This window comes from Panthera leo, chromosome C2 (assembly GCF_018350215.1).
Source record: "Panthera leo isolate Ple1 chromosome C2, P.leo_Ple1_pat1.1, whole genome shotgun sequence".
NCBI classification, from domain to species: Eukaryota; Metazoa; Chordata; class Mammalia; order Carnivora; family Felidae; genus Panthera; species Panthera leo.
This window is the reverse complement of record NC_056687.1, coordinates 28,108,811-28,128,015: the sequence shown is the minus strand read 5'-3', so window position 1 is coordinate 28,128,015 and position 19,205 is coordinate 28,108,811. Positions and strand designations below refer to the sequence as shown.

General features: G+C 39.3%; 1 long non-coding RNA gene across 1 annotated transcript in view; it reads left to right on the top strand.

Annotated features, from left to right (window-relative positions):
• The window catches only part of LOC122230061, a 44,287-nt gene extending 31,387 nt beyond the window's left edge, over positions 1–12,900 (top strand). Inside the window, exons 3-4 of the long non-coding RNA XR_006207264.1 lie at positions 11,668–11,740; positions 12,528–12,900. This is a non-coding gene — a long non-coding RNA (uncharacterized LOC122230061). The remainder of the gene's footprint in view (positions 1–11,667; positions 11,741–12,527) is intronic.
• Positions 12,901–19,205: the final 6,305 nt, after the last annotated feature.

The following is a 19,205-nucleotide window of genomic DNA, read 5'->3' as shown; positions in this document are numbered from 1 at the left end:
GTTGGTTAAGCATCTGACTTTGGCTCAGGTCATGATCTCACAGTTCCTGAGTCTGAGCCCCGCATTGGGCTGTGTGCTGTCAGCATGGAGCCCACTTCAGATCCTCTGTCCTCCCTCTTTCTCTGCACCTTCTCTGCTCATGCTCTCCCTCCCTCAAAAAGAAATAAACGTTAAAAGAAGAAGAAGAAAAAAGACATGGAGACAGACACACGGGGGAACACCATGTAACAATAGAGGCAATCCATGGTGTCCCAGGAATTGTTGGCTCCCACCAGAAGCTAGGAAGAGGCACGAAAGGATTCTACCCGGGATTTCAGGGGAAGCATGGTCCTCTTGGCAACTCAATATTGGACTTTTAGCCCTCAGAGCTGTGAGAGAATACATTTCTATTTTTTTTTAATGTTAATTTTTGAGAAAGAGAGAGAGTGTGAGTGGGGTAGGGGCAGAGAGAGAAGGAGACACAGAATCCAAAGCAGGCTCCAGGCTCTGAGCTGTCAGCACAGAGCCTGACATGGGGCTCGAACTCACGAACTGCGAGATCATGACCTGAGCTGAAGTCAGATGCTTCACCGACTGAGCCACCTAGGCGCCCCAGTTCCTACTGTTTTAAATCTGACTTGTGGTACTTTGTTACAGCAGACCTTGGAAACGAAGACACCACTTGCCATCTTTTGATTGCTCATTTTTGTTTTTATCATGTTCTTTTGGGGAATCTCAAAACAACTTGGGTAGTGTCTGGGTGCCAGACACTGCCTTTCCACTGGTGAAATCATCACCTCCGTCACCCTCCACCTGCTGCTCCTGAAGTACATCTCTTCTGACCTTTGGGGCCATTGTCATCCATAATGTCACATGAAATCTTATGTCTGCCAGTATGTTTGGTCCAATGAGCACTTTAAATTCTGATCCCTGGATGCTTCTATAAGCTGCCTGATGGTACTGTAATACATGCCAGCCCTACCTCTCCATGTTGCTGTGAATCTAGTGGCATAAAAATAATTTTACAAGTGTAATATTACTGGGCTAACATTTATTTAATACTTCTATGTGCCTAGGACTATGCAGATGCTTTACATATGCTGTCTTGTTCAATTCTCACACACACACAAAAAAACCTTGAAAGTAGATGTTACCATCATCTATGCCCATTTGACAGATCATAGAAATCGAAGCACAGGTTAAATGGCTTGCCCAAGGCCAGATGGCAGGAGAACACTGGAGCTTGGATTTCAAGCTACATCTGACAGCTTCCAAAGTTCACGGATTCCCCTCTATACTGTAGTGTAGGCAATGACCCTAAACTATTTACCTTAGAAACTCACCTTGAAAACCCCCTTACTTACCATAAGAATTTAGTCACAACCTTTTTTTCTAGCCTCGTTTCTTGTTATCACCCCCACCACATACACACACACATACACACACATACACGTGTAGACACACTCACTAGCTACAGAAGTATTTTCACCTTGGCTGGAATACACAAGGCTCTTTTATCTCTGTTTATTTTCCACATTCTGTTCTTTGACCCCAGATACCATCCCTGTGCCCTTGCATATTTCAAGGAAACATCAACTTCTCTGAGTCCCAAATGCTCCACAGGTAGCTACTCCCTTCCTGCATCACTTACTCAAGCTTATACTCTGATACTGGCCTTGGACTAGGATGAGGCTATGAGCCACGGTCAGAACAGTTGAGGAGACACTCACTCTTGGGTTTCAGGGGCAGAATAATCTCTAAGCTTAGACCATGGGCATCCAGGATAGTCTGTGTGGACAGATTGCAGGGGATCTCCTCACATGCTCTGGGCTAAAAAAAAAACCACAGGACCTTTGCGTGACAGAGGGACAAAGCAGGAAGGGATCCTCAGTGATGACTGAAATTGAACCTCTCAGATGCTCTGTAAGATGAGAGTTCAGAGTAGCATTTAATCTCCTTAACAAAACAAGCAAACAAACGAAAAAACAGACACATGATGTTTATTGCACATACACCTCAGTTGGTGAGTCATGAGCCACACCCAAAGCATTTGTTTCCATATCTGCCTCCGGCACTGGATATGAGCTTCTCCAGGGCAAAAACTGATATTTTATGTCTTTGCATTTTCAACACACTCCTCCCCCCCCCCAAAAGTGCCTACGGTAAAGCAAGTCCTAAAGAGATGCCTGCTAAATGGATGAATGAATAAATGAATTAATTGAACAAGCAGTTAATCAGTCTCTATGGGTTCTTCATGTCCTTAGATTCTAGGAAAGAAATGAAAAAGTACCAGATTCTCCAACTTGTCTTTATTTGGAAATGGAGCTGAAGCCCAGGGAAGAGGAGAAAGCAAAGACAGAATGGGGTTACGACCTTAGAAGGGCTTCTTCTTTCTTTAGGCATTTGAGTCAAGAGGATGAATGAGTGAATCTTCCTCCCTTTTTATTTGGGATAGCACTAGCTTCCTCCAGACCATATGCAACATCAAGGAATTGGGCTAGGTAGCTACATCAGAGAATTTGATAGGGGTCTGCTGGAAGTCACCAAGAAGTGAGCCTCAGGGGAATTCTGTTAGCAAAATAGCACTGTCTCTCTATTTCTCTTCATGCCCACTGAGAACTCAGAGCTCTACTAGCTGGTTCTTCCAGGTGTGTCCATTCTGGACGGCCATGACCAGGATAATTTGAGTGGGGGAATTTCTGCTCATAATTGTGTAGTTACTGGGATTCCAAACACCAAGGACACCAGGACACAAAAGAATATTCTATGATAGCAAGGTTTCATGAGATTTCTTTTACGTGCAATTGTTGGGACTTCTCTCCAGGACCAGATAAGATCATCAAAGACCAAACTGTGAAAATATTTCAGGGAGCCATCAGGAACACGAAAGGGACCAAAAACTTCTCATGGGAATTAGTAAACCAGCATACTGCTCTCTGGTCTCTTTCTAGCTTTCCCACTACAAGGAATTAGGCTGACAATTTTATCATAACCAGGGTGTGTCACAGAGAGCACTGGCTTCCTAAAATCTTTAACCAACTGTGGAATTTCATTCTTCTTTCTGTTCCTAGGGATCCTGAGAGCCCCTTTCCTCTCAGGAGTGGATATCAGGAGTGGTTTAGCTCCTAATTAAATTGTTTCCTTTAAGACAAATGAATAATCTGGCCATTAGCTCCCAGTTCCAAAGGTCTTATCCTCTTTAACCATCGGTTAGAGCTGAAGTGTCCTGCCTGTCCCAAGAGGGAAGACATGGAGGCCAGGAACCTCTAACCCCCTAGGGCTACTTGGCCATATTCCTTCTTCCTTCTACACCCATTTTTGAGGTAAGAGTCATCCCCATTCCTGCTTCTTTTAGGTTCTGCTGGAGTTGGGAGGATTAGGCAATGGACGTGACTGAAATGCTCCAGCCCCACCCTTGGGTCAGGGCTATTGGCCAGGTTACTCATAAGAGGTCACTGTGGCTGTCTGCTGCCACTCAGCCCAGGCTGAAGCCACTAGCCACAGATTACAGATACACAAGGGCAAAGACCTAGGGGTCCGGCTCTATTAGTTATAGGACCAGTTTGTCATGGTGACCAGATGGATGCTTCAATGACTGAGCGGCCCTCCTCACGTGTTCCTGGGTTCAAGGCCAGAAACACAGATTTTGAAACCAAGAGAAATAGAAAGAGACCTTAGAAACCAAGAGAGAATAAGAAAAGTGCTCTAAGATTTACAGACTAGAGAAAACAATTTTGCCTTTACAAGAATGTTTTTGATTTCTGATTGAAATATTATATATTCGTTACATTCATGAGCCCAATATTGACCTGACCATGGCTTTTAATTACAGTGTTCAGATAAACCTGTAATTCCTTTATCAAGGAATAAAGTCAGATGAAATTAGATATAAATAAAACCAGTGTCCTAAGCTGAAAATCTCTTGGACGCTTAGGGTTCAAGTTCAAAGTTCAACGGCAATTTGTCTACCTTCTTGACCTCCTCTAAAATGTGTCTGCTTTTCCGTCAAGTGTTAGCAATCATGATGTGCTAAATTTTTTCCCCCTACTTTATTTCGAGGCTTTTCAGTTTTGTCTCATTGGTCATGTTTTTTTAAGCTGCAAATTGCCTGTGGGTCTATCTTTCCAGATACTGGATACACCCTGTGTGTTTAAATAGGCACTTTGAAAAGAAAGGTTTCATTTACATCATTATAAGTTTGGGTAAATTCACCATTGCATTTGGGTTAAAAGAAGCATAATCGATGATCTAACTTCCATCACCTCCTCATTGCCTTGAGTTTCTTTGACTCACAAAGTGTAGAGAAAGTTGGAGATTGCTTTTTGCTCTAAGCACCTTTTATTTTTTTTATTTGTTTTGTAAGATACTCTTTGGTACTGATGCACTTCCTTAACATCATCCGTAGAAAGATAGGTATCAATGCCCTGGTAGAAACGTCCAGACAACCAGAACCTGTTACTGGGTTCTAGTTTATTCTTCACTTGCTCCATAATCCATTTAAAACAGAAGAATGAAAGTGATCCTAGAAATAGGTTAGGTATCATAGAAATAGGTTAGGTAAGGGGAAAGGAAGACAGAAATGCTTACAAATTGCAAACAGGAAAGAGAAATGAGGACAACAGAGCTTCAGAACGGCTGCAAACACATTCATAAACAAACAGAGGCGGCCCTGGAACAATTCATGTTTGTCTTTGCTCCGATGGTGCAATGTGGTCTAGTGGTCCGACCAACTGGGAATCCAGGGCCTGGGTTCTCAGTTTTGCCGTAGCCTTGCTGTTCTGCACTGAACGGCCTTGGGCTGGATGGATTTGGGCAGGGTTTCTTGATCTGAGAGATAGGCAGATTTCCCGACTGCCGGGCTCAATGTTTGTAAGCGGACAGGTGGCAAAGGGGTGAAGGGCAGTATTAGAACCAAAGCAAGATTGTCATACATGAACAATCAGTCCAAGGAGTTTTACCTTCACCGGCACATTTAAAGTCAAACCCCAATCCTCTCGGCCCTGTACAGTGTATGTGTTTGTTTGTTTGTTTTGTTGAGGTCTCTGATAATCTCGGCAGTTTGGAGACGGGTAGGAGGAGTGTGCGTGAGGAGCAAATGGGGTCATCTACTCACAGTCTGCCAGTGTTCAGTGTTTTGCGCATGCTCTCGCCCCACGCCCAGCACCAGGTCTTAATTTTTCCTTAGGAATTCATATTGTAGTGTTAGATTTTATAATTAGCAAGACTAGTTTTGCGTATTTTTCTCAAAATGATAGCACGTTTACATATCATAAAGGAAAATATTCAGACCTATCTGAAGTTCTTTTTAAATGCACCCCTGTTTAAAGAAAACCCCACTTCTATTAAAATACGGAGCTACTTGGAGTTTCGCCGAGCCTGCTGATCAGTGAAATCCATAAATAGTTAAGAGCCTCCAGCCCATGTTAAAGAGGAAGTAAAATGGACTGATCTCATGACCCCAAAACACACCGGATACTGCAAACTAATTGACTTTTTACTTGGTATTTAAGCAAACTTTTTTAGAGTGAGAATTCGGTTATTTCTGAATTGTTTTTATGTCTTAACATCGGAGTCAAATAAACTTGAAAATAATTATGCTTTCTTTGATTTCAAAGTGCAGGCTTTAATGAGAAAATTATTGCTTTTGTTTTTTAAATCATGTAGCCACTCAAGAGGAATTGTATCAAAACTATTGCTTTTAAGCCTTATGAACAAGTTACAAAATATAAGAGCTAATTCTTTAAAATGTATGTTTTATGTTTAGAAGTTTTGTTTGTTTGTTTGTTTGTTTGTTTGTTTTAATTTTGGGCATTGTTTTCCACTTAGAGCTCATTTCTGGCTTAGAGAGCCTAGAAAAATGGCCTGAACAAATAGTAATTTTTCCCCCTCTCCCTTCCTCCTTCCCTTCCCCCACCTTCTCACATTCTTCCTTTTTCTCTTTCCCATGCTCCCTTTTTTTTTCTCCAACATGTTTGAGCTCCTACTGTATACCTGGTATTATAATGCCGAGTGCCTTGAATTTAAAGGTGAAAAGACCTGGGTTATTCAGAGAGCAAATCAGGGAGAGACCCAGGACAGGAAGCCGCACTAGATATGGAGAACCCCACTGGATACAGAGAACCTTCTCCATAGCTAGACAGAGAGACAGCCAGGCCGTAGGAAGTAGGGTTTCAGGGAGACCTTCTCAGAAGAGGTGAGCTTTGAACTGACACTAAAAGATAGGTAGTGATTAGCCAGGTACCTTAAAAATATGAAAGCTGGGAACAGCATACACGAAAACACAGAAAGAGAATACAAGTCAATGCATTTAATTTATTTGCAGGGGCGGGGGGTGGAATGTGGGGAAGGGGGAGTAAGAGATGAAGCTGGAGTCCCAGGCAAGGGTTTCCCATGTCACGCTGTGAGATTCGGGTTGATTCTTATGGGCAAATGGGAGCCACTGAAGGTGATCACCGAAAAGAATGACAGGACCAGGTTTGCATTTTAGAAAGCTCACACTGGCATCTTCTAGATATCCAGAGGAGATAGGGGTTGAAATTGAGAGCTTCCAATAGATACTATGTCATATGAATGTAAATTTTCTTTCAGAATAAACCTGGGCTCATGCATTTATTCATGCAGCAAGCTTTAATTGAACACCTACTTTATGCAAGGCCTCTGGTTCAGTGCTGTGGTCAAGACAGAAAGAGATGAAACATAGTCACTGTAAGCCTCTCAGCATCCCTCCCAAATACCATCTTTTTTGTAAGATAAACTTCCTACTGCCTGAACCTTACCAGAGGACCCCCCCCCACCCATACTGTGTATAATATACGTTTTGTTTACAACTTAACTCCACTCTTCTAGAAAATCTTTTCTTTTGTTTCAAAATGCAACAACTCTGATAAGTTAAATAGCATCCATCCTTCCCCTTCCTTAAAGAATATTTTCAGTGTCAATGGACATCTCCCCTGGTACCCATCAGTAACAAATCCTGTAACAAAATGAGGAAAAAAACTTCAGTCTTGTAAATCTGCACACCTCCCTGATCTAAGTGGATGAATTTCCTTCATTTCCAAGAATGTTCCAAGTGCTAAAAGTTAATTTAAAAGGAAAAAAAAAAGGCTGGTTGAACATTCTCACTCTAATTCCACTTGTAGGAAATGAAGAAGAATAGAAATTAGCACCTATCTCGGTGGAGTGTCCTGAGAAATCACTGTGTGAAAATACAGAGTGTGATCTCAATCAGAAGCTTCTGCAATGAGATTTTGGAACTAAATATAGCTCCTATAAGCAGACTTGACTCATAAGTGGAGACAATTGATCTTACAATTAAATTTCTAGGGCTTTTTAGATAAAAGAAAATCCAAAATAATCTTTATTCATATCTTACACCAATCTCTTTAGGTTTTAGAAATCACAGCACTTGACAATTACACAGTCTTTTCTACAGGTACTTGTGCAAAACAATTCCATTTTCAAAAATTGGGAAAACCTTCTAAAATAAAATACCTCAAGGGAAATTTTTTTTAAAAATTGGAAACTCAGGTAGCACTGGAAATAAGAATACGAGCTGACCAAATGGATGTCATACAAGGAACAACAATACAAAGCTGAATGCAGAACTCATAGTTTGCATATTAATAATGCAAGATCCATATACATTTATTCATAATAATTGAAGATAATTTGCCATGGAATAACTGAACCAGAACTAATTGTTGCTCTCTGCATTTTATTTTAATACTATAACCCGATCTTATAAAGATTTTCATAGTAAAATTTAATGTCAAGTCAATGCAGTATTAATATCTGATTATCTATTCATACAATACATATATTATGGATACTATGAACAAATTAAACTCATCACTAATTACAAGTAGAGGCCTACTGTATTGGGGAAATAGGATTCTGTTTATTTCTTGGAAGAGAGCTTCAAAAATAATAATGGATCCTGAAGAATCTATAAAAATTATATGAAGAGGACATTGTCAGCTATCAAAGATACTTCAAACTGCTTAAAGTTTATTTATTTGTTTCACCCACAAAGACAGGGAGCCTTCGCTGCCTTCCAGCTTCTTCTGCTCAATAGATTTGGTGCCATCGAACAGTTGAAATCAAAACAATGCTAAGAATGGAAAATTAAAATCAAGAAAATTGTTGAAACATAAAACCACCAGCGCTGTTCTTGGTATCCAAAGACTTGACTTCAAATTGCCTCCACCAACAAATAGCTTCAAGGCCTTGACTACAGCACTCCCTTACTCTGGACCTCAGTTTACTTACCTATTAAATGTTAGACAATACTATACTATTTATATATTCCACTAATTGTGAGTAACAAAGCAAAACAATGGGATAAGAAATGTATAAGTGTGTGTCAAAGTATAAGGCAATGAAACTTTGCTACAGTGATCAGTACCATTCTTCCTGGATAGAGTTCTCTCTCTTCAGGTGGTTTCTTTACTTAGGTACTAAGAATACACAGGCTAGTCCAAGAAAAACCCACCCGAAATATTGTTGAAAGAAATATTTTTAAAATTTTAATCATCAGAAGGAAATATTTTGGTCTGGTTGAGGAACATCTATCTTTGATATTAGTTTGTTCGGATATTAGTCTATTCAGGTATGCAAGGGTAAGTAAAGTATGGCCTCTACCCAGAAGGCACAAAGACTTGTCATTTCAGAAAATCTATAAACTGAGAAATTTCTGTTCTATGAAGTTCCAGTTTATGGTTTGTAGGACTTTGACACCTACAATTTGACCACATGTCTTACCACCTCCTTGAGCGTACAGAGTTTTTGTGAGGACAGGCTTTCCAATGCCCCTTCCTAGCGCCACTAACACTGTGTTAAAACTGAGTATTGATGAGATGCCAATCTACTTAAAAGCTTTATTCAGTTCAAGTCAGTGCAGTTCAGCAAACATTTGTGTAGGGTTAATCCTGGGCTGGGAACTGTGCTAGGTACAGGGCAATTCAATAAGGATTTAGATATAGTCCAGGCCCTCCAGCAAATCCCACTGCCTATGAGATACTACCCAACTCCATGGGATGGCATTTGAGCTTAAGAAAACAAAACCCATCACCAACTTATTATTAGCCATGTAAAAAGACAGTTTTGAGGAAAATGGGGAAATTTAATATGGCCCTAGTATTAGGTGATACTTCAGAATTATCACTAATTTTGTTCATGATAACCGCATTGTGATTATATAAGATAATGCCCATCCATTTTAGAGACACATACTGAAATCAGAAGAGGTGAACTGATAGATGTCTGGGATATCCTTTTTAAAAAACTCAGGAAGGGGCGCCTGGGTGGCTCAGTCGGTTGAGCGTCCGACTTCGGCTCAGGTCACGATCTCGCAGTCCGTGAGCTCGAGCCCCGCGTCAGGCTCTGGGCTGATGGCTCAGAGCCTGGAGCCTGCTTCCGATTCTGTGTCTCCCTCTCTCTCTCTGCCCCTCCCCCGTTCATGCTCTGTCTCTCTCTGTCTCAAAAATAAATAAATGGTAAAAAAATTAAAAAAAAAAAATTAAAAAACCCCAAAAAACTCAGGAAGAGGAGCATCTGGGTGGCTCAGTCAGTTGAGCATCCGACTTCACCTCAGGTGACAGTCTCATGGCTTGTGAGTTCGAGCCCTGCGTTGGGCTCTGTGCTACTAGCTCAGAGCTTGGAGCCTGCTTTGGATTCTGTGTCCCTCTCTTGCTCTGCTTCTCCCCCGCTCATGCTTTCTCTCTCTCTCTCTCTCTCTCAAGAATAAATAAAAAACACTTAAAATTTTTTTTTAAAAACTCAGGAAGAAAAGAAAACAAGGTAGATAAAACAAATGTGCCACCAATTTGATAATCTTTAAATGTGGGTGATGGGCATTTATTTGAGGGATCATTTTATTATTCTCTCCCTTTTGTGAATGTTAGGAATCTTTCATAATAAACACAGTATAAAAATTGGTTGCCCTGTCTTCTAGCTTTTGTTGTTCTTCCCCTTTACCCAGGGTGAGTCTCAGCACTTCCAGTATTGGGCTACCTACTAATATATGGATCCTCAAGTAGCATTGGGCATCTCCAGTTCCTAGTTCAAAGCCATCTTTGAAGGCCTCACTCAGGCCACCTCTGCTGAGTGGCTCAGAAAAAACAAACAAACAAACAACAACGATTTCTCCCATCTTTGGGTACTCAGTACATGACTTATAATTCTTTTATGGTTTGTGTACAATTTATTATAATTATTACTTCTCTTTTCCTCTTGCTTGAATGGAAACTCCTGTAGATTGGACATCGTATCTTAATTGTCTTTCTTTCCCCTTACTCATCACAGTGTGACAGAGTCTCCATCATGTACGGCCCTTAAAAATGTCTGAGGGATGGTAGCATTATCAGTCTTCATGTTGCTTAGTACCTAGCACAATGGTCATGTTTGTGAGCTCAGTAAAGATCGCTTGAAAAGTATATTTTGGCAGCTAATCTGTGCAAATCACATTTGGCTATAGAACTATGGAACTAGGCAAAACTTAAGTGTATTTGTTTAGCTTAACCTAGCTACTGGAGCAATTTCCGAAGTCTCCTCATTCATTTCAGGTATCAGGCATTTGATTGAAGAGAGAGCCAGCAGAAAGTCATTTGGAGAATGCTGCATAACTAGGGCTCATTCTGGTGCAACACACAGTATGACTGTCCACGAAGCGCTCTTTGATTTACCAGGCAGTCTTTTGACAGAGCTCTTCTCCCTTCAGGGAGGTGTGGGTGGTAGAGCTGGTGACATGGGACAGGGGAGCAAAAAACGTCACTCCAAATAAAGCAGCGAAGTGCTCCTGTGCAGTTATAATGCGATTCCATGAGATAAAGAAGATTTGCTTTTTACATTTACTTTCACAGAGATTAATTCCACACATCTTTGTAATAAGAAAATATTCTAGGGGCAAAACAAACGTGATACTTTCTAGAGGCCAACTCTATATACAAATTTAGACTTTGCTTAAAATAACGAGTTATCATGCAAGCCAATCTTGACAAGCTTTTAAAAATCGGCAAGGAAAATATATTTCATTCGTTTAAGTTGGCTGTCAGAGTCCAGTCTCAATACATGATTTACTTGGGCACGTGGCATGTGTTTTGAAAAATCAACCTCCTTTGGGAATTGTCCTCTTAAGATATTTATCCAGAGATGTGCAAGCTGTCAGTGAACACGACGCTTGAGCCAGAAATGGGCAAGTCTGGGTAAAGTGCAGTGGTTATGTAGTTTTTCTGTGTGTGTGTGTGTTTGACAGTTTTGGTCAAAAATATAGGTGTCATTTCCCTCAAGTAATCTTTATCATCTGTTGCCTCGGCTCATCTGAGGGTTCATAATTGTGTTGTTTCTCTTAGGACCAAGCTGAGAGTATAATGTTAAGCTTAATATAGAACTGTTTGGAGGCTTTTTTCTCCCCCCCCCCATCCCACAGTTTCACCATGTGCATTTGTCCAAAGAAGGCGACAAAGTATTTTACAATATTTGATGACAGATTGTGACTTCCCACTTTACTGGCTTCCTTTGCCCACCCTGCAGCAGTATCTTCTGCGTTCCTTTAACCTGCAAAGTTATGACGGTGGCTGATTGTATTTGATAAAGATATCACCTTTCTGGAGCAATTCTTTACTAAGAATTTTAAACTTCATTATTATAAAAACTAGGGAAAACTACAGCTTACACATTTATTTTTTCCAGGCAAAATTCATTTGTCATGATGAAGGATTCCTCAGTTCTAAAGACTGAATATGCATAATAGATATACTTGGAGGTAAGTTTGCTTTAGGGTAGGAGTAAAGCTTCTAGCTCCTCGAGGAATAATGTGCCTTTGATTTGGAATACTTGGACACCCCTATGAGCATAAGTTAACTGAACATTTTTGTTACATTTAAGCCCCATTTTCTTGGGAATATAAACTCTGTATTTGTTATGGGACTTACGTATGGATTTGTATAGTCTATGATAGGTTAATCTTTGTGATTCAAATCGCTCTTACTTTTATGGGAAGTACTGTGCCATTTTCGATATGGTTATGTAAGTTATGCAGTTTAGCAGCAGAATTACATTCATTCTCTCAGTGAATAATATTCTTCTAATAACAGCATATTTAGACCCAGATAGAAGTTGAGTTATTGTTCAAGTTTCATTTATTGAACAGAATAAGGACAAAATGCTGTTAGAAATTCAAAGAAAATCTTATGAAGTATACTTAGAGTCTATACTGTAAACCCTGTGTGTACGGTATCCTTGGGACTATGCAATGAAAACAGTGATGAGTAAACAATAAAACAAAAGTAAATCCACTTACCAAACCCAGAAAGGTGAAAGCACTTGATGAAACACAACTCCACAAGAAATCTGAAGTGCTGATAGAACTGTTACCATAACCTTCAATTTATTTTAATAACGCTGGAAGGGCAGATGTCATAGCTGTTCCTGGAAATCTTTTTGAGGTTTCCAGGATGTGTTCCTATTACTTTTTTTTTTTTTTAAAGCATCTACTATATTGTGCAACCTGCAACCAGCATTGACTAATTTATATTTTGTTTCCTCTTAAGGCTGACTCAGGATCAGTTCTCCTAAAAGAAGTTCAACTGAGTAGCATGTAGGAATCATATGCAAAGAAGCTTCTCGATGCAGGACAGAGCACAGCCTCAGGAAGGTCACACAGGTCAAGCTGATTACCTCCTCCAGCTCTGGCAAGCAGAGGGCTCAGCTGGGTTACCCAAGTTCACAAGGAGCTATTGACATTCAGCTTCAGCTCTCACTCATTACAGATCAGCAGGGGACTGTCTGGGCCTTAGGTTAACTCTTCCCTGCCCTCTTTCAAGATTGCAGTGAGGCTAAAAATGAAAAGAAGCTGCACGGTAACATGGACACAGTTTATGCCTGGTTATTATTCAAGAGATGAACCTTTTCAACCAATATCTAATAAACCTCTTCCAAGGGAAGCAACAATCGCCTTCATCATTTTGCAAGTAAATGTATTTGTCCCACATTTGTTCATTATGCAGTAAATGTTTATTTTGGAGGAGGATGGTAGTGGGGAGGATGTTTTATCTTCCCATGGATTATTCCCACTTCGGCTTTGAGAAAGGAAGCCCCATATGATTTCTAAAAAGATAATAGCATTTGTAATTCTCTGTCACTTAACAGTGCAGGTTTCCCCTGAATTCTTCATGTAAAACTAACCTCGGGGGAAAAGCATAACGACCCATGACCTGAGAAGCGAAGTTTTAGGAAAGTTTGGAACCTCTCTATTAGGTTACAGCTCAGAGCCCTTTAGTGGTAAGCAAGTTCTGAACTTCAGGCTTTGATTTCCTGCTGACACATTAGGATCTTCCAGAAGTGACTTAACCTGTCTGCCTCTATAAACTCATTTGTAAATTGAAAATAATAGTTATTTTTTAATCCATAAAGAATGTCTTTCCAGTAGCTAGGGCAAGTCTGACTTCCTGTTAAATTCGAGGGTCTTCTTTACCTTTGTTAACTCTCCATTCTTTAGCATTCTACTGGTCCTGGCACACACATTATGCTGAATCCTTGGTTCTCTTCTTTTATTCTTAATTACTCCTGCAAATGGCTGAAGATTTCACAGAGTAGAGGCCAATTTTTATTCTACTACTATACGTAACAAAAGCAAGTATCAAGCTTCCTTCAAGGGCCTTGCCCTTGCAAGACCCAAGCCCTACCTTTAAGGAGCTTAGAGTGTAGCCAGAAGACACAGAGTTAGAAAACAATGTGTTCACTTCTAGAAAATCCAAATGAATGATTCAAACTCCAGTTAGGTGAGTTAGGAGTTACCCAGTTAGATTTCTGACTATGTCAAATGACCTACCTAACTGCCAAATTCTACACTTGACGGGAGGAAATAAAAAGACTGCTTATGTAGATTCTCAGAATCATGACTTTAATCACAAATGCAAACAGAAATCCACAGATCTACCTTTTACTGTAACATTCAACATTGTTGACCGTTCTCTCTATGATGGAGGTTCTAGGAGCTGTTCTGAATTTAGTGTGAGTGAATGAAGTAAATCGGGTAATGCTAGTCCCAGATAATTATTAGCTCTCTACGTTTCTGTCACCATATTCTTTCATTCGGTGATTTTAATTACCGCCTCTCCCCTCCCTTGGTCTTAATCTCTTTCCAAATCTTCAACACTAACAACCAGCCCTCTTTCGAGCTTCAGCTCTATTTCTGCACTGGCCTTGTCTGGGTTCCCAACCGGCATTTTCAACTCAGCTATTCTGTAGTAACACCTTTCCCCAGACAAGCTGCTTCTTCTGACTTGCTTTTTGCTGCGCGTAGTCACCACCCACCCAGTCAGTCAGGCTCTCAACTTCAGAGTCATCTTTGATTTCTCTGTCTGCTTGACCCACACAATTTCTCTTCCATCAGTATCTCTTGAATCTCATTTTCAGATTTTACATGCCTGTTACCAGATCAATCTTCTGAAAACAAAACTGTCACTCTCATACACTCTGTCACGCCCTTCAGGACCACAGGGTGACTTCTAAATTCCTGAATGTTACATTTAAACATCTGTAATCTGGTACCAGTTTGCCTCTTGTCAACCTTATTCCTAATGATACCCTATGCTGTCTTGATAGCCTCCTCCAAAGTTACCCCATTCCCAAACATGCTCCATATAGTACTGCCTTCTCCCATCTACACTTTCTTCCTGTACAATCACTATCCTACAATTCTTCAAGAACTAGTTCAGATGTCCATGCAACTGTCACTGATTCCTCTTCCAAATAATCTACCTTCTGATATATAGCTTTTAAGTTCTCCTTTTCTTAAAGACTTTAACATTTACTATCAAGACCATCACTACTTATGAATGTATATTACTTTTAAGTTCTAAGAAGATACAGGAGATTGTGTCTCGTTGATGTTTGGATCTTCCTCAACACCTAGCACAAAGCTTTGTAGAGAGCAGATGGTTAATAATACTTATTGTGAAGACAGTATGAATGAAGTAGAATTAAAGGCTACCTTTTTCTGAATATTTTGAGACATTTAAAATTTTTGAATGTCAAGACTGCAATAAAATTCATTTTTGCTCATCATTTCCTGTAGTCACATTTCTCAAGAGGACAGAGAAAAATCTAATTTCTTTTTTTTTTTTTTTTGACCTGTAGAGTTAAGGACAACAGATGGCTTATAAATGAGGATTAAAATTTAAATGTGAAGAGTTAATAACATCAAGAGTGAATATCCCATTGGATTGCAAATAGAATGGGAAAAATCAAATAGTGTAATCATACCGTTCTCATTTGACTCTCCATTAATAACTTGCAGTAACAAAGTTCTCCTCAAGAATATTAACAGCATTGTCCAAGCAGGAATTTCTGTGATCAGATCTATGCAAGAAACCAAGGGAAAGAAATGAAACAGAAAAAGTAGTGTCTGGAAAACATGGATAATTTATTATCATATTATGGTGAGATAATTAACAAATTAAATATTAGTAAGTCAAAGACAAAAAGAAAAATGAGTTTTATTATCTCTCTGTATAAGTAGAAAGACTAGCCTGTGTGGCTCATGGCAGGGGATCCAAGAAGAATATGAAGTTATTGAAGAGGCTGATGGAAAACTATCTTTTTGGGAAGGAACAGTGACAAATTAGGCAACATAATCAAATCAATGTTGTGAAAAGTACTGTAGAAATACCCACCGCATAGGCGCACATTTTGTATATCTGAAAAAAGAAAAGAAGAAAATTGAATTTTGTCTAATCACTGCTTTTAACCTCTAAGGTTGAGTCTGTCGCTCCTAGGTCATTAGAAATTCATTTGTTTTCTGCCAGTGTTCTTGACATAAAATCATGGGATTCCTATTGGGTATTTTCCTTCCCCTGGCAGGAAACTTTTTATGATTGCTCCTAGTCAGAAATGAAAAGGTCCTGTTTGGAACTGTTAGAGATTGACATGTAGGTATGAGGTTGTGACACTGATCATGACTCCAATATGTGACTTCCCCGTGGTATGTGTTTGCAGTGTCTGCTTACATTTTCTCTTCTATACTTTTCACCTGTAGTCTGACCTGGGCTTTTCCCTAACAGAGGTGACCTCACAGGAGGCTGATCCATCTGCCTTCTGGTTTCCCAGATCATAATTATGCTGTAATTGAAATTGTGCTTCATGGTAACTTGAAGTCATCATGTTCCAGGCTGCCTGTAACACCTCAGTGTAGATACAAGCACCATTATGCTGATCTCGGAAATCTGGCATCGTCCATTCATCCTACGTCTTCATTTCAGTGGACTCATGTTATTGTAAGTATTGCTTCAATGCTAATATGTAGGAGACTTCATATTAAGTCACCTGTGAGCAGTCTGTATTGTAACAAGCTCTTCTGGTGATTTTGAAACATGCTAAGTTTGAGAGTCACTGGTTTGGGTAATTAACAATAACTACTGGAACAGTCAATCCCCAAATCTCAATTGCTTAACACAACAAGGCTTATTTCTTGTTCACATCACAGTCCAATATGGGTCAGATAGGCTCCCTCTGTCTTGCAGCTGAGACATCTTGAACACCTGGCTTCCAAATTGCTGAGGAAGGGAAAGATATATGTAAGATTGCTTGGGAAGAGTTTATGGGCCAGGTTTGGGAGCGGCTTACATCACATCTGCCCACATCCTGTCGGCTAGAGTCTAGTCACATAATTGCAACATCCTACAAGGATGGCTGGGAAATGTAGAGGGGCACATGGTTATTTGTGAGAGTTAACAGTTGGCCACAAGCAAAATCAGAGAAACAGTATATTACTTCCACTAGGCAGATAGGTTGTTCTAATTTTTTTTTATTTTATTTTTTATAGTATCCGTGAACCCCCAGATACTGAACCATTGCCTTGAAAGCCATCTTCCTACTTATAGTTGACCCTTCAATAAGCATAAGGTCTCTTCATTTTCTTCTGAAACTTTATTATCTCTGACTCAGTCTGTGGCCAGACTAGAGCCAGGTAAGATATAGGCATAGACATAGAAATACATGGACAAATAGACATAGAAATAAAAGAGCTGGTTAAAACTGTCCTTAAATGAAAGATTATTATCTCCCAAACTAAAATCTTTCCACCCTTGATCTCATTTCCCCAGAGGTACCAACCTTGAGGCAGGTATAGTTCTTCCGATATTTAACTCTGTAACTCTCAGTGAGGGGTCAAAGATTTCACTCTCACAGAAGCTAGGCAGTTGGTGTAAACAAAGAAAGCAGGGCATAAGTAACATACCTGGAAGCCTGTAGAATGTTGCCAAAGGCATAGCACAGGCTCCATCTAAGGGAAGCCTGTTTGCTAGCTCTGGCCGATTGCTCCCACGGAGGAATGCAATTTCAGTGTTGCTAGATCTTTCTTACATTCTTTTTTTTTTTAAAGATAAATAGAAATCTGAATGTTTTGGTTAAGCTTCTCAAGTTTTACAAACATTATATGGGAAATAAACAACAACAGCAAAAATGGATTCTTGCAGAATTAGCTTATGGGCCATCAACTTGGAACTCCTCTGCTAAACTGCACATTCATACCTCTATTTTACACTAACTGCTTAAAATTATTTAACAATTATAAACCCTCAAATTTATACCTTAAAATATTTATTTTTCTATATGGAAGCTGATGAATTAGCTAACTTATACTCTCTTAACTTCCAGTGGACTTCCGCCCCCTTAAATTTTTGTCACGTGATTACTAAACTTCATGTTTTATTCATCAAAATCGATATTCATTACTCCGTAGGTCCCATTATTAAGATAGAAACATTAGTGCTTCTTTACACAATTTTTCCTACTTTTTCTCTATACTTACTTAGCTCTGTAAACTATGTCATTTTTTTTCACTGACCAAATTCGTACTATTTAAATTCTGCATTACCGTTATAATTAATCAAATATTTAACCATTTATCTATACTTTATACGCTAGAATTCAGACCCAATAAGTGTTTTCAATATTCTAATTGCAGCAATTATTAACCACCATGGAACATGGTAGAATGATATAATTTTATCTCACTAAACATGGGCCACTTTAATCGTGAAGGTCAAGTGGATCTCTTTCCTTCCACTCCATGAGGACCTCAAAGTTATTCCACATTGCACCTTTCTTCATGTTTAGTCCAAGGCTTCCTTATAGAGTTCTTTGATCTTCCGTGAGCTTCTAATTTTCTGTTACTTTCGTTTATTTAAAGAGGCAGCATAAACCTTTATTTCAGCCCCACAAAGATCCTGCCTTTTAGCTGCATTATATGTCAACATGAAAACATTGTGGTTAAAACCTTCCATATTCATTTGCCAAGTTTGACCATTGTTTCTTCTCACTTTCCACAGAGCCTGCTTTGAAGGAGTCTCTTTTCACTGTAGTTCTGTGTTGGGTGTACTATTTCTTGGATCTCATGGCTTCCCTTTTTTCAATTTCTTTTCTGTTGTTTTGAAAAGAAACCACAGCTGGTTTTTTTTTTTTTATAAAAAAAGGTAAATGAAGATAACTCATTGTGTGTTCAAAAATGTCTTTATTTTGTACCCTCACATTTTTAATTGTCCTCAGACTGAGAACGCTGAAGGATATAACTAGTTCCTGTTGGTATAGATATGAATACCTCATCCTATGCCCAGTTGGCACTCGGGCATTTCTTGAGCTCCTGCAAATTTGCTTCTTCTTCTCTGCCTCCTGCTTAATGTCTCCCACTTCTGTTCTCTTTGTTGGGAATTTCTCTTAGGATATTGAACCTCTTGATTAAGTCTCCATGTCTATTAATTTTTCTTTACATATATATGTATAATATATAATACAAATATATATAATATATAACACAAAGTATATCTTAAAAAGTTATATATTATAAATTAACATGCATTTTATATGCATTTAAATATATTACATGTATAAATTTCTATACAAAGCTACATATATATTAATCACATATGTACAAGGAAACTTAAACTGAGGTGGTCTAAGATCTCGGTAGCCTGTATAACACACTGAAACCTAAGTCAGGGTCAATGAACTTGAATCCGAGAAAATGAAACTTAAGAACATCTAATCGCAAACATCCAACTAGGCTTCCACAAATTGGGCAACTGATTAAGCGGTAGCCAATCAAATAATTCCCTTACTTTGCTTCCATCTGCAAAAGCCTTTCCCAGCTTGTCAGGGGAACACTCTTAACTTTGTTCGGTGCTGCCTAATTTGAATGGATGTCTGTGCAAAGAAAGTAGTGTAAATTT